Consider the following 14,870-nt stretch of genomic DNA (forward strand, 5'->3'; position numbering starts at 1 on the left):
TTACAAATCTTGTAGGCAACTGCAAAAAAAATAGGTAATACATGCTCAAAAAGTTTTCTGGCCGAGTTAACAAGAAGCTGGAAACCTAAAAAAAATCTATAGATATATACACATACATAAACAAGAATATACATATATATTGCAGAAATATTCATATGTATTTATATCTACACAAAAACAACAAAAATTTAGAAGAAATTGGCTTGTCATTTCCCAAAATTTGAAGAGAGTATCTTCTTGTCCTCGGAGGTGTTCATAAACCATCCTGAGTTTCATGTAGCTATATTCTTTCCTGGTCAAAATCTCCTAACTTTATTTTGTGACACAGTCCAGCAACAAGGTAAACTCTCCAGAAAGTAGCAGGGCTGAGCACCCTTGCATTATTTCCTAGTGGAAGGGCTCCCTGAAGTCACACTATGTCATCTCTTCCATTTCCTGATACTAAAACTTGTCATGCAAGGCGGCCATCAGGTGACATGTGGGAACAAACTTTTCTGGTCTCAAAATCCCAAGTCAGTAACCTGATCAAAACCAGTAAATCAGCTCATTTTGAATAAGTAAAGTACCACACATAACTGCTTATAACTTGCATACCTCAAGATTTTAAAAGCCAGAGAGAAAAATGTCATTTTCATCAACTGCACATACAGAAGAATAATTGCTGGATGGAAACGCTGATTGCTAATCCTTAGCCTGGAGAATTTTACCCCCTACTCATCAACCTAAAAGAATTGCAATAGCCCAGTTTAAAGGGGCTGCTCTAAATCTGATACTATTTGGCTAAACCAGTAGAAAAGGGGTTCCTACAATGAAAGAATCACTGTGTTCTATCCTTTTATTCCTGAAGTAGATAGTTTGCAGCATGCCATAGAAGCTGAGAGAAAGGCAAGTTCCAGCAAATACAAACAGGACTTCTTCCCTTAAAAAAAGAAACTAATTGGACAATCACCTAGAGCTCATGCTAATACCCCTTCAACACCTGGCTCAGTTACATCAAGTGATTCATGAATCCTGACAAGGCAAGCCACTACAGATATTGTTCTTGGTTATTAACTTACAACATTCACTGCGTGCTGTTCACAGGTAGCCTCAGCCTATACTTCACCATGGAGACTTCCCACAGGCACTGGAGGGCTCCTGAGGGCTCTTGGGCTCAGGCGTGGTCTTCCTTCCTTTCACAGAGAAGTCAGAAATACCTAGCATGGAAATAGAACAGAAGAAAAAGAAAAAGGTAAACGCATCATCAAATCACTTGTTATCTCAACAAATAAAGTCTCATGACCAATTAGACGAATTGATACTTCACCGAAGATCATTTTCTTAAAAAAGAAGTTCAATGTTCTTGCTCTTTTCCCAAAAAGAACACAGCACGGTACAGCCAGACTCTCCTCACCCCAAAGTTGAAGCCATTTCTGGGAGATTTCAGACACAATCTTAGCTGAGAGGCAAACTTGCAAAAAAGCTTCAAAACAGGCCACGTGGCTTTACTCTTCTGCAAAAGGAGCCAAGGACTAGCACCTTTTACCACTGTCATACCTTACTGGGTCATGGAGAAGATCAAGAGGATCACTCTTGCAAGGCACACACAGTTCCCGAGAAGAAATCCACTATGTAAATGCAAAGCATTACTGGTGGTCATAAGCCTGTTCCTGAGCCCTGGAGCCAGAATACAAAAGTCAGCACTGGCGAGGCACCAATCATCAGCTATCCCTGGAGCATCCAAACGTCTGCATGCCCGACTGTGCTGAGTTTCAGGAAAGAAAAGGAACAGAAACGAAGAATCTGGAATCTCCGGGAAAAAGAAAGTGAAGGCATCAAGCAGGAAGCTAAGAGAAAGAGTGTAAGGTGGGCAGTAGGGCACATGCGGGAGCGTGGTTATTTGGTACACGGCTCCCTCACATTGCTGGTTTGCGGCGTTTTGTGCACTGAATGTTTGCGACGCTGTGAAATTTTCCACTTGGCTGTCTGCCATTTCCGCCCACCGAAGACAACACTTACACCCACCAAAGTAGCACCGCGAGGCCCTGATGGATTGGATAACTTTTTGTTTATTTGCTGTTGCTTTTAATGAAAAGACTTATTCATATCCTGATCATTAATATTTTCCACACCTGGATTTCTTGATTTTTTTCCCCCCTTTTAAGGTTGACCGAGGAACAGCTTCTCCTGGAATGATACTATCAATTTATTTTGCCTTGTGTACTTTTGAGAAGCACACTTGAGGCACAGGAACTTATATTAGCGGCTTTGGGGATGACGAGAAACAGAATTTAAGTGCTACACTAGAATCTTGTCTGCTTCCCAAATACATCATCGACAAAGGCCAGTCATGTGTTTTCTTTCAAATCATGAGCATGCACAGAAAAAACACAGTCGTAGTATTAGCATTGTGGGTGTCATTAATACCATTTCTCAGGAAAAAAAAGAGTGGTCCCTCATCTCTAAAAAAAAGGCAAGAATGAATAATAACAAATCGTAGATTTGGAATTGGTAACACACTGACAAGTATACTTCAAAATAAAGAACTACTAAAAAATGGAGAGACCAAATTAGGGCAGAAGAGAGAAAGGAGGTGTCTGCTACATATAATTAACCATCACTTTCATAATGAATACAGTTTACCAAGTGCTTTCTCATTAATTAAATCATTCACTTGATACAATTTTACTTGGTACTTGCTATATCCACCAGGCTCTGTGTTTGACGGGGGAATACATGGTAAACAAAATAGCTCAGGATCCTGCACCCAAGGAGCTCACTGCCTCGAGGAACAGACATTAAATAATTATACGAGTTTTAGTGGATGCATAAAATTTGAAAGCTGGATTGGCAGTATGAAGGAAAAATGAACATTGTGATTTGTAGTCATGATGGGGGTACCTCACTTAGAAGAAGGGTCTCAGGAAGGCTTCTCTTACAAAACTAACATTCAAGCAGGAAAGTAGAAAATGAGTAGAAGTTAGCCAGGCATCAGGTTTCCAGGTAGAGGAAACAGTCTGTGCATGATACGAACTGATCTAGCGAGGTACAACTGTTTTCTGTTATTTCACTCTATTTTATATTGCCATTTCAACTGAGTCCCCTTGAAAAAGAAATGAGTGACACAACTGTTCTCCGTACCTTGAAATGAGAGATGATTCATCTTTCTGACTGCTAGGCCATCAGAGCAACACACACCTTCTCTGTGATTAATTTCTGTGAAAGGAACACCCCTGATGCAGGTGTTATTCCTGATGTGATGGTAAATAATGACCCTGCTCTCTAATGCACCCCAAGTCACTCCATCATCACAGTGAAGTAAAAGGAAGCTCTCTTGTTGACACCTGCATGCCACAGCTGAAGTTAAGAAACCCTCCCCCAAAAAGGACTGAAAACAGATCACATTACTCGTAGACTTCTGAAAAACATCTTAAGTACCTTGGATCAGGTACCAAATTTCTGGCTGCCCCTTGATGATTACAGTATTTTTATTATTTCTCTCTTGAACTTAAACAGCTTTTATGCCCACCGTTAACAGTGTTCTGTCAGCCCTCTCTCTTGGTTCTTGGTTCAGTGATCTGTTTACTTACCCACATGAGCCGCAAGCAAGGTGCAAAGAAATTCAAAGCAGTGGAAATGTCATGTTCATCTGAAGTGTTTTCTTCTTCCCTATCATCCCAGATCTGGCTCAACTTAATTCTTCCACTAAGGAAAATCAGTAGTTTGCTTTCTTCATTCTACAACATTAAAGCATCATCCAACAGGCTCATTCATGTTCTCCCCATGAATGGAGTAAGTCTGAAAGCCTGTCTGAAACAAATATGCCAAACTTCTATTTGAGTCTCTTTCCATTTAAAATACCCAAGATAAAATGTAATTTACTCTACAGGCTTCTCATACAAACAAAAATATTAACAATATTCCACATTCAAAGTCTCAGAGTACAAACCTTCACTTTGACCTGGCAACTTTGACTCACTCAGAAAGGAGAGAGAGGACAAGAAAAAGCACTTCCTGAAGCCAAGCTGTCCAATATCTGGCCATCGGACCTGGGAAATGACGCCGGGCTGTCAGTTTCATCCTCTGCCTAGAGGAGAAAATGACACAATGCCAATTTCTCCTTCCCCAGACTGCCCACAGCACTTACAGTCTCTACCACACATTCTGACCCAAGGTCCTTTTCAGTTCAGCACTTTGTTATACTGTCTTTTTATACTCCACTGGATTTATTTAAGTCTTGAAGGCTCAAAAAGTTTCTAAGCTCCCTGATGAAAGAAACCTTGCCATGCCCTTCTTTTGCAACCTCCTAATAGCGTCTAGTGGAAGAGCCTGGATTTAAATTAAATGATCCATATCCAAAACCTGTTCTAGGACTTAACCCTTACGCCAAAAGAATCACCAGTCTACAGCAATACGTTAAGCCCATTTCACCTTTCTCTGTCCTCCAGGGACTTGAAACTCTGATGATGCCTGTCATTATCGTGTGTCAGCCCTCCACAAACTCGAAAAAAATTAAATTACAACTAAGCCTTTATATTCTGTTCCTCCAATCCATTACATTTTTAGTCACTAGTGGATTTTGAACAGTTGTCATCTCCTTTCAAGATTTACAAACTCCCCCATTTCCTCGTCACCGGCAGCTTACATCCTTAGTTCTCATAGCTTCTCAAAGCCACTATTAAGGAAACCTTCATGGCATGAGAGGGGATATGCAGACCTCTGAGGCAGTGATATTCAAACTTGAAGCAGCATCAGAAATGGCTGGAGAAGGCCAGGTGCAGTGACTTATGCCTGTAATCCCAGCACTTTGGGAGGCTGAGGTAGGAAAATGGCTTGAGCTCAGGAGTTCAAGGCTGCAATGTGCTATGATCACGCCACTGCACCCCAGCCTGGGCGGAAGAAAAAGACTTCGACTCAAAAAAAGAGAAGAAAGGAATAGAAATGGCTAGAGGGTCTTGTTAAATCAGAGAACGCTAGGACCCATCTGTGGGATTTCTGATTCAGTAGGCTTGGGGTGGGGTCAGATAACTTGTAGTTCTGACAAGTTCCCAGGTGATGCTCATCCAGGGACCACACTTTGAGAACCACTTCTCTAAGGTTAAATGTTTCTGTCAATTACAGGGCCAGAGAGATGCTAAGGATCTTCTGAGTATATTTAATCACCATATGATTGCTACATTGAAAGCAATGATACCTGTCTATTTTAAAGGAGCGATAAATGACTGAAAAAAAAAAACCAACCCAAAAACCGAACAACAAAAACCTTCACACACTATATAACCCAGGTTATTACACTGTGTGTGGCCTCTCTACTTGGGCTCTGAATCCATTCTCCTCCTACTGGCTCCAGATCCTGCTGGGGTCAACTCTGCCCCCAACTTCCCTTCAGCCTTTTTCCTTTCTACTGGAAATTTCACATACTCCAAGCATACTCAGTCACTGCTATTCCTAAAAGACCTTATCCATACCCTAATACAGTCCCAAATGGCTGTCCCCTCTCTCCTGTTTACCAACAAACAGTTGTACTACACATTCAATGCCAGTATTTCACCACCTATATCTTAAAACTCTGGAGCTTGGTTTCCACCACTTTTCTCTGTGTTAGTAACCTTCCTTCTCCTCCAAAGGTCACGAATGGTTTCCTGCCTTCTAAATGCAGTGACCTTTGCTGAGTCCTCCTCTTAACTTCTCTAACAACGTCTGATACAGTTCACTAGTTCCTTCCATTTTCTTTTCCTTTTGTTTAGTAGACTAGCATTTTTGCCTGAACAGCATCTTTTCTGGAATGATCTCTCCCCTTGGCTGTTATCTGGGCTGGGACGACTTCACACATTGGCCCGGAAGATGGACATATGACCCAGGTCTGGACAATCGTAATACAGCAACCCTCTAGCCACAGTCACTGGTCTAGGGGTAGCCATGTACCCAAGGCAAGCCAATCAAAGGCCTCTCTCAGACTACCTGGAACTAAGAGGAGCAACACACTCTTTCCTAGTGAGACCATGGGAGCATGATGCCACTAACAGCTGGTTTCTTTATCCACCTCTTAAGGAAAGTCCACTGGAGAAGGCAGCTTCCCAGTAGAGAGCAAAGCTGAAAGACAGAAAATCTGAGTCCTGATGATGGTAAAGTCCCTTGGATTCAGACTGCCAAAAGTTAGACTGATCCCTGAATTTTTTTTTTTTTTTTTTGGTGAGATGAAGTCTTGCTCTGTCACCCAGACAGAGCAGTGGCACGATCTTGCTCACTGCAACCCCCAACTCCCGGGTTCAAGCAATTCTGCTTCAGCCTCCCGAGTACCTAGGATTATAGGCATGTGCCACCACACTTGGCTAATTTTTGTTGTTGTTGTTTTCGTTTTTGTATTGTTTTGAGATGGAGTTTCGCTCTTGTTGCCCAGGCTGGAGTGCAATGTCGCACTCTCAGTTCACTGCGAACCTCTACCTCCCGGGTTCAAGCGATTCTCCTGTCTCAGCCTCCTGAGTAGCTGGGACTGCAGGAACCCGCCACTACACCCAGCTAATTTTTGATATTTTTAGTAGAGATGGGGTTTCACCACGTTGGCCAGGCTGGTCTTGAACTCCTGGCCTCAAGTGATCCACCTGCCTCGGCCTCCCAAAGTGCTGGGATTACAGGCATGAGCCATGGCGCCTGGCCTGATCCCTGGAATTTTTAGTTATATTATGATAGACCAAATTCTAATGTAGCCCACAAGATTGCCATGCCCCCTGGCAGACACACACCTCTTCCCAGTTAGTCAATGGTAGAGTAATCAAGGTTCTGCTGTTGTGAAGGGATTTTGCAAATATAAGTGAGGTCCAAAATCAACCGACCTTAAAATAGAGAGATTATCTTGGTGAGCCTGATCTAATTAAGAGAACCCTAAAAGGGATGGGGCTGTACCAGGAATGAGATTCAAAGTAAGAGAGGACATGCTGATGGAGGAGGCAAGTCATGTGGCAAGGAACTGAAGGTGGATGCCAGGACCTGACAGTGGCCCCCAGCTCACAGCCAGCAATGGAACAGGGACCTCGGTCCTACGAGACCACAAGAAACTACATACGAAAAACCATGTGAGCTTGAAAAAGGACCATGAGCTCCAGATGATAAGGCAGCCCTGTCAACACCTCAATTTCAGTCTTATGAAACTGAACGGTAAGCTATGCCTGGACTTCAGACGTCCAGAAACTGAGATAATAAATAGGTGTTGTTTAAGTCATTGTATTTGTAATTTACCATATAGCAATAGAAAACCAATCCACATATAATACAATAAATTCCTTTTTTTGTTTGAATCACTTTGAGTTTAATTTGTCTATTGCAACTAAAGTAAACAAATATTCTTAATTTCTCTGAGATGGTACTTTCTTGGGTTCCTTATATTACTCCTTATAGCCCCTCTTCAGTTTTTTGCTCTCCCTGTTCTTTCTAACCCTACGGGACAGATTTCCTAAGGCTATCTGCTCAGTTCTCTTTACTTTCTATAGTGATTTCCTTCTACTGTTTATCATTCTTAAATCTGTATCCTGGTCCCTGGTATCGCCCCCTACAAACTCCTGGATATATGCAGTGGAAATAAATTATGTTTATTTCAAAACTTCCCAGTCCCTTGCTCCAAATCCAGCTCCTCCTCTTTAATTTCTGATGGAAGCTGACAGTATCATCATCTTCTCCTCTTTCTCCCACATTCCATCGGTTTTCAAGTCCTACCAATTCTGCACCCTTTCTATCTTCACCGCCCCGTGCTAGTTCAGACTGAGTTCCTCTCACAGCAGCCTGCTCATTGGTCTTCTTATCAATGCTCTCTCTCTAAACCATTTGAGTCATCCCTGTTGGGTCGAACTTCCTAAAGTAAACATTATATAACACAACTTCCCCATGCCATCCATACCTTCATTGGTTCCTACAGCTTACTGAACATCTTTGAAATTCTTTATTTGATGTTGAAGATCTTCACAGTCTGGCCCCAGCACGCTTTTCCAACTTCATTTCTACTTCTCCCTCATGCACACTGCGGCAGCCACAGTGAGCTTCTCACTTCCTCTATGAGAGCCTGCATTTCTACTCCACGTGTCAAAATGTAAGCCAGACCTCCCAAGACCAGCTCAAATCCCACTTTTTCTGTGACTCTTTTATCCTCTTATTCAACAACTTTCTCAATCAGAAGGTTTTTGTTGTTGTTGTTGTTTTGTTTTTGCAAGTGAACGCCTATGGTTTAAAAATTCCTTTTCCTTGTGTTACTAATCATTTTATTCCTTATCCTAAAATAGGTGTCATTTCCCCAAGTGGAATGTGGTAACTTCTGTAAAGGCAGGGTTTATGTCTGTCTTCTTTTTGTAAGCTTCATGGTGCTTTTGCAAATGATAACTCTTTGCTCAATATTCGTTGATTAACGATTGGTAACATGGCATTATATTGCATTATACTCAAAGATGTTATATGTCTTTGAGTCTCTGTCCTCCATGGTTATCAAATGGAAGAACACCCTTTTGGGTGGCTTGGAGAAAAATCATCACATAAGCCTCTAAGGAAACTCCCCAGTCCATCAGTGAAATGTTCCACAAGAGCCTCTTTTCCCAACTCAGGACTAAAGCTAACTCTTTGTATTTTCTTTCTGAGGAATAATGAGAAGCTGCCAGGGCTGCTAGCAATTGCAGAGTTCAGAAATGCTTCCTCTGAATGAGTACACTCAGCCCAGCAGGGTGCAGAGCCCTGTCTCCACCCTGCCCACCGAGGAGCGTACGTGGCAGGCAAGCTGGGCCAAAAACACCCCTTTCCCAGGGAGAGGCATCTCCAGTGCAGGGCTGGACTGAGGGTCCGGTCAGACCTCAAGAAGAGTTGGAGGGAGGTCAGCGTGGGAGGCAGGCCACAACTCAAGGTATTCTGAAGAACATGATTTATTCACAACATATGTGTTCCCCGTTCAGTCAACATTTGATCATTTATGTGAGTTATCCATTGTACAATTTCTTACAAACTGGCTGTCCTCGGATACCTAGCATGCACTCAGAATATTTTCTGTGTATATTCACTGGTTTGTGTTCAAGGAATGAAATCCAAAATTAGTATCTGCCTAAAGAACACATTATCACAGAGATAAATACACTGGAAAAATGTCTATCCTCAAAAGTTTTTAAAAAAATTATAGTTCATGTTGATCCATGCCACTGTTTCTTATCATTAGCACGGCTTATCACATAAAAGTAAGGATTTATTCACACACAGACTCTGCTGGTGCGTGTATTTGTATGCAGGTTACATCTTATGGATGTAGTACAAAGTTTGCTATGAAATATAATTATACATTGGAGAAAAGTATGTCTGCATATCAAGAATAAAATGAAAATAAAATGTAAGTTGAACATAGAGATGATAAATACCCAATCTGTGCCGAGCAGCTGTAGAATGACGTCTCAGGAAATTAGTATTTTAAAGACAAGATGTCATGTGCTCCTATTGACAACTTATTCCTGGCCTTATTTGTTCAACACACAGGTCCTTCAGGGATTGTTGTAGCACAACAGAAAGAACAGTGGGCCAGAAGACAGGGAGGTCTGGGTCTAGAAGCCCAGAGACTCCACAACCCCTGAGTTACACATCCCCTTTCTGGTTGCCATGAGTCATCACACACCTTCTGCCCAGAGGAGAGTTTTCTTCATGCCTGCTTGAAAAGGTCAGCGTTTAGGTGTTGCAGAAGTGCTTGGTGAAAATGGGGAAGGTGGAGACACAGGCTGTGCCTCATGCTTTGATAATTTCTGAAGCATTTGTAAATCATGAGCAGCTAAGGTCTGCAAGATGCTAATGTGTGCAGTCCAGTCCTCTGACTTTAAGTCTCTTTCAGTTCCTGCTCTATTTGCCTCTTTTTAATAACACAATTAGTAAAAATTCTAAAAAAGAAATAGCTAAATATTTTCCTCTCATTCTCTTTTTGCCATAATATTGGGAGTTATATGATAGTATCTTCAACTATTTTATTTGGCCTGACTTCACAAAGTACCAAACAGGGAGTGAAGACAAAATGAAGAGACAGAATCCATGTATGCATCTCCCAACTTCTGTCCTTTTGAACAGACACAAGTACCAGAAGTCACCAAAAGAATTAAAAACACGATCTTGGAAGCATCCTATCAAAGCCACAACTTCCTTTTCTTTTTATGAAATATTACCATGCAAAATTACATGGCTACAGCTGGGACATCAAATCATGCTTTAAAAAATGAGTACTGGGGCTGGGCGTGGTGGCTCATGCCTGTAATCCCAGTATTTTGGGAGGCCAAAGCAGGCGGATCATTAGAGGTCAAGAGTTCAAGACTATTCTGGCCAACATGGTGAAACCCTGTCTCTACCAAAAATACAAAAATGAGCCAGGTATGGTGGCAGGCACCTGTAGTCCCAGCTACTCGTGAGGCTGAAGCAGGAGAATCGCTTGAACCCAGGAAGCGGAGGTTGCAGTGAGCCGAGATTACGCCACTGCACTCCAGCCTGGGTGACAGAGTGAGACTCTCTCTCTCTCTCTCTCTCTCTCTCTCAAAAAAAAGTTAGTATTGGTATATTAGTAAAAGTCACTCAAAGCTCAAAAACAACAGAATTATCTTCCAAAATTCAAAATCAGTGCCAGATTTAACTACTTAACTTTTGCATAACGTTTGCCCCCACAGAACTTTCCATAATAATATTACGTCAACTGAACTCATTTTCTTTTTGGTCTACTTGTTTTACTAAATTAAAAGCCAAAGATACAACAACTCCATACTTTAAACTCCTCTTTTAATACTATTCCGACTAACTGCCTCCTTGTTTAAATATTACAATTTTCTGACGCAATCAGAACAAAAGTATCGTAAGACAAAGGTGCTATTGAAAACTTCTCTTTTTCTGGAGGAGGCTTCATAAAAGCATTCTAGCTTAAAACTGGGATTTCAATGGTCTCAACTGTGAATACCATGTAGCAGAAATGCCACTTGGCATTATATCTAGGGATTACCTGTTGAAACACCAAAGACAGGTATACCTTGATGTGGGTTACGTAGGGCCGGGTAAGTAACAAATACAATTATTCTTTCTGTCTATGAATGTGGCGCTGAAGATTTGATACCATATTTGGAGCACAGATCCATCATGTGGAGGGATGGGGGAACACAAGAGAGGGGTGCTGAGTGTGACCACATGCCCACACGCCTGTCTGAGCCCGCTACAAGTCACACTGCATTATGAAGGACCCTGTATCCCACTTGCTGCAACATTTCCAATGCAAATAAAGGAAAATATCAACTACTATTTTATGAGTAAAGGACGCTGGCAAGATGCAGCCGTGGTGTGTCTTAAGAGTCCTGAAACTCAGTTAAAATACCTGTGATCACGTTTCCTTAAAAACCCCAAGGAATTTCTTTACACCATGAGCATTCTACAAGTTTCCTACTTCTCTTTAAAATTAAATATTTAAAACTCTTTAGAATTAGCAACATCTGTGTGTCACCTGGCTCTAGGACACACATTCTCGGGGAAGAGCATATCCCCATTTCTATTAGTAGAAAGAATAACAGGATTTCTCCCCTCCTCCCTCATCTCGCAGATTTAGGGGTTTTTCCTAGTATCATGGCTCAGGGGATTCTCACACTTACAACTCCTAACATATCAAAAAAGGAGAAAATCTCTCTTCACTCCTTAATTGTTTTGTCGAATAAGCTCTCAAAAGTTCATTTTTGTTACCTTTTTCAGGCAAAATAAGAGGCCTTTTACAAAAATTCTATTGCTAAAACAATGGAATTCTCCCGGGAATGACTTCGTTATGGAAATGAAGTGACAGCTTCTTTTATCTAGCCAGGCAGAAAGTCTGCATTTATAAAAGGCATTCAGAGCACTCAAGTGTTGTGTGTGGGAGGACAGAAAATGCTATTTTTAATTCAGATTGCAGCATTCCTCCCATCCAGGTCTTTCAGTATAATCATAATCATAATAAGACTGATCTAAAAAGAAAAAAAAAAAAAAAGATTCCCATTCCTGCTGACCCCAGCAGAAAAAGAGAGAAAAAAAGAAAGAAAGAAAATTAAGAAAATGATTAATACAGCTTCCTTCCACTTTTAGACCATTCTGTAGGCTTGGAGATCCACCTTCGAGGCAATCAGAGCAGACTATCCATTATCCAGAGTTAAAAGCACTTAAACTCTGCTAGTAACGGCATCACGTCTTCTCACACAAATTTACATTTTTGTTCGTGTGCCTTTCACTCTCCTAAGTTTGCAGGAATTGCCTGTGCCTGCTGGGAAACGCCGTGTGAGTTCCTCCATCTGTTTCCAAGACTTAACATTCCTTGGTGACAGTGCAATGGACGAGTCTAGCCTGGTGGCAGGGCCATGCTGGGAACTTGACTTCTAATGTCAATCACTGGAATGCCCTTCTAGTAAGGAAGAGGTGCCCAAGCTTCCGTTTGAGTTAGCACAGACCTTTCCAGGTCAGGTGTAGAATCTGGAGTGATGAATGGAAGTGCTGGAAAGGAAATGAAGACCAGTGTAGATGTCTCTTTGCAGAAGTTGGGCATTGGAGGAAAAAGCAGAGTAAGATGAAAATAGAATCACAAAGGGTAAAATGACTGGTTTAAAGCTACACGTGCAGGATTAGAGAAGAGATGGGGTCCAAGGGGTGTTTTTTAATGCAGATAAAATTCACATAATACAAAATTCAGCATTTTAACTATTTTTAAAGTGTGTAAGTCAGTGGCTTTTACTCCATCCACATGTTGAACAACCATCATCACTATCTAAATCCAGAAGATTGTCATCACACCCCTTACCCATGAAACAGTCACTCCCTGTCCCCCACTCCTCTGAGCTCCTGGCAAGGACTAACCTACTTTCTGTCTCCAAGGAGTTGCCTATTCTGGATGTTGTGTATAAACTGAATCATACAAGATGTGGCCTTTTGTGTCTGGCTTCTTTCTCTTGGCATAAAGTTTTCAAGGCTCATTCATATTGTAACATGTACCAGTACTTCATTCTTGTTTTAGTTCAATAATACTCTATTGTAGGCTATACCACATTTTGTTATTTATTCATCAGTTGATGGACATTTGGGATGATTCCATGTTTGGGCTACTATGAATCATGCTGTTATGAACATTCATGTACATGTTTTTGTTTGAATACTTGTTTGCAAATTTCTTAAGTGCATACCTAAGAGCAGAACTGCTGAGTCATGTGGTAATTCTGTATTTAGCTATTTGAGGTCCTGCCAAATTGTCTTCTATAGTGACTGCACCATACTACATTCCTACCAGCCAGGTAGGAAGATTCCCATTCTTTCCACATCCTTGTCAACACTTGTTATTTTCCTTTTTTAAAAAAATTATGGCCATCATAATGGGTGACCATAATAAAGTGGTATCTCATTGTGGTTTTGGTTTGCATTCCCCTAAACACTAATGATGTTGGACATCTTTTCATAAGCTTATTGGCTATTTATATATCTTCTTTGGAGAAATCTCTATTCAATGCCTTTGTCCATCTTTAAACTGGGTTGTTTGTCTTTTTCTTTTTGAGTTGTAAGAGTTCTTCATATATTCCAGAAACTAGACCCTTATGAGATACTGATTTGCAATATTTTCTCCCATTCTGTGGGCTGTCTTTTGACTTTCTTGATAGTGTCCTTTGGCTCACAAAAGCTTTGATGCTGATGAAGTCCAATGTATCTATTTTTTTCTTTTGTTGTTTGTGCTTTTGGTGTCATATCTAAGAATCCATTGCCAAATCCATGGTCATGAAGAATTACTCCTGTTTCATGTAAAAGTTTTATAGTTTCAGTTCCTACATTTAGGGTATTGATCCATTTTAGTTCATTTTTGTATATGGTGTGAGGTAAGCATTCAACATCTTTCTTTGGCATGTGTCCCCTGTGACTTTTTCCATTGTCTCAGCACCATTTGTTGAAAACGGGTAAGAGAGATTTTGAGTATGAAGTGATTTTAGTCTTTTCTCCTGAAAAAAGAAAACTTTAAAAAAATATATATTATTTTAAAAATTAATTTTCTGGCTTTTGGTTACACTATGACTGTATTCAGCCAGTATTTAAATGTTTTACCTCATCCTACATTTTAAAGATGCAGCAAGTTTTCCAGAATGATGACCAACCACAGCCATGATACTGAGCTTTCAGGGAAGCCAGCCACTTTTTGAGGTGGTGCTTTTGCAAGAACTAATTTCCAAAAGCAACAGTAGCTTGAAATTGCTGACTTTCCTATTCTTTGAGTTGCATTTGCTTCCGTGTTTGTGCCCCTCTGGTGAAGAGCCCCTGTCTTCAGATATCCATAGACCTCTGTTCTCTTTCCAAGCCCAACATCCACCCATTAAGACTGGCTTTTTGGAGAAAATAAACGAATTCATATCAAATTGTGTATAACCAAGAGAAATAATACACTTTTAGCATGATAGCTAAGACTCTGTTTATTTTAAGCAAAAAGAATACAGTGTAGGTTGTAGAATTCTGGCTATCATCAGTTCAGCCAATGCAAGGAGTGAAAACTTTTAAATTCCCCTAAAGCATCCGTTCTCCAACTTGGCTACACATTGTGATCACCCAGGGAGATTTAGAAAGTACAAATGTCTGGGTTCCACCCACAGAGATCCTTACTTAACTGGCCTGGGGTACAACTCAGGCAACAGAATTTTGGAAAGCTCCCCAAGTGATTCTACTATGCAGCCAAGGTGGAGAATCACTGCCCTGACGTCAGCAGAGGTTGCTACCTACTCCTCCCACAAAGGTGGCTCCTCTCATCACCTTGCACCACTTGCAAGCAATTAGGGATGCACATTTACATGTTTTTAAAAGTCTTATAATTTCTGATTAAAACTAACAAAACTTGAATTTCTTTTATCAGTTATCATTCACTCTTCTCAACA

The 14,870-nt window shown here is 41.0% G+C and overlaps 1 protein-coding gene across 8 annotated transcripts in view; it reads right to left on the minus strand.

Annotated features, from left to right (window-relative positions):
- The window catches only part of LOC103222118 (uncharacterized), a 429,481-nt gene that overhangs the window by 153,248 nt on the left and 261,363 nt on the right, over positions 1-14,870 (minus strand). For all 8 annotated transcript variants that reach the window (XR_012089048.1, XR_012089049.1, XR_012089046.1 and 5 more), the window contains one exon: positions 1,059-1,196. The gene's annotated coding sequence lies outside the window, so the exon portion shown is untranslated. The remainder of the gene's footprint in view (positions 1-1,058; positions 1,197-14,870) is intronic.

The sequence above is a fragment of the Chlorocebus sabaeus genome, chromosome 17, assembly GCF_047675955.1.
Source record: "Chlorocebus sabaeus isolate Y175 chromosome 17, mChlSab1.0.hap1, whole genome shotgun sequence".
NCBI classification, from domain to species: Eukaryota; Metazoa; Chordata; class Mammalia; order Primates; family Cercopithecidae; genus Chlorocebus; species Chlorocebus sabaeus.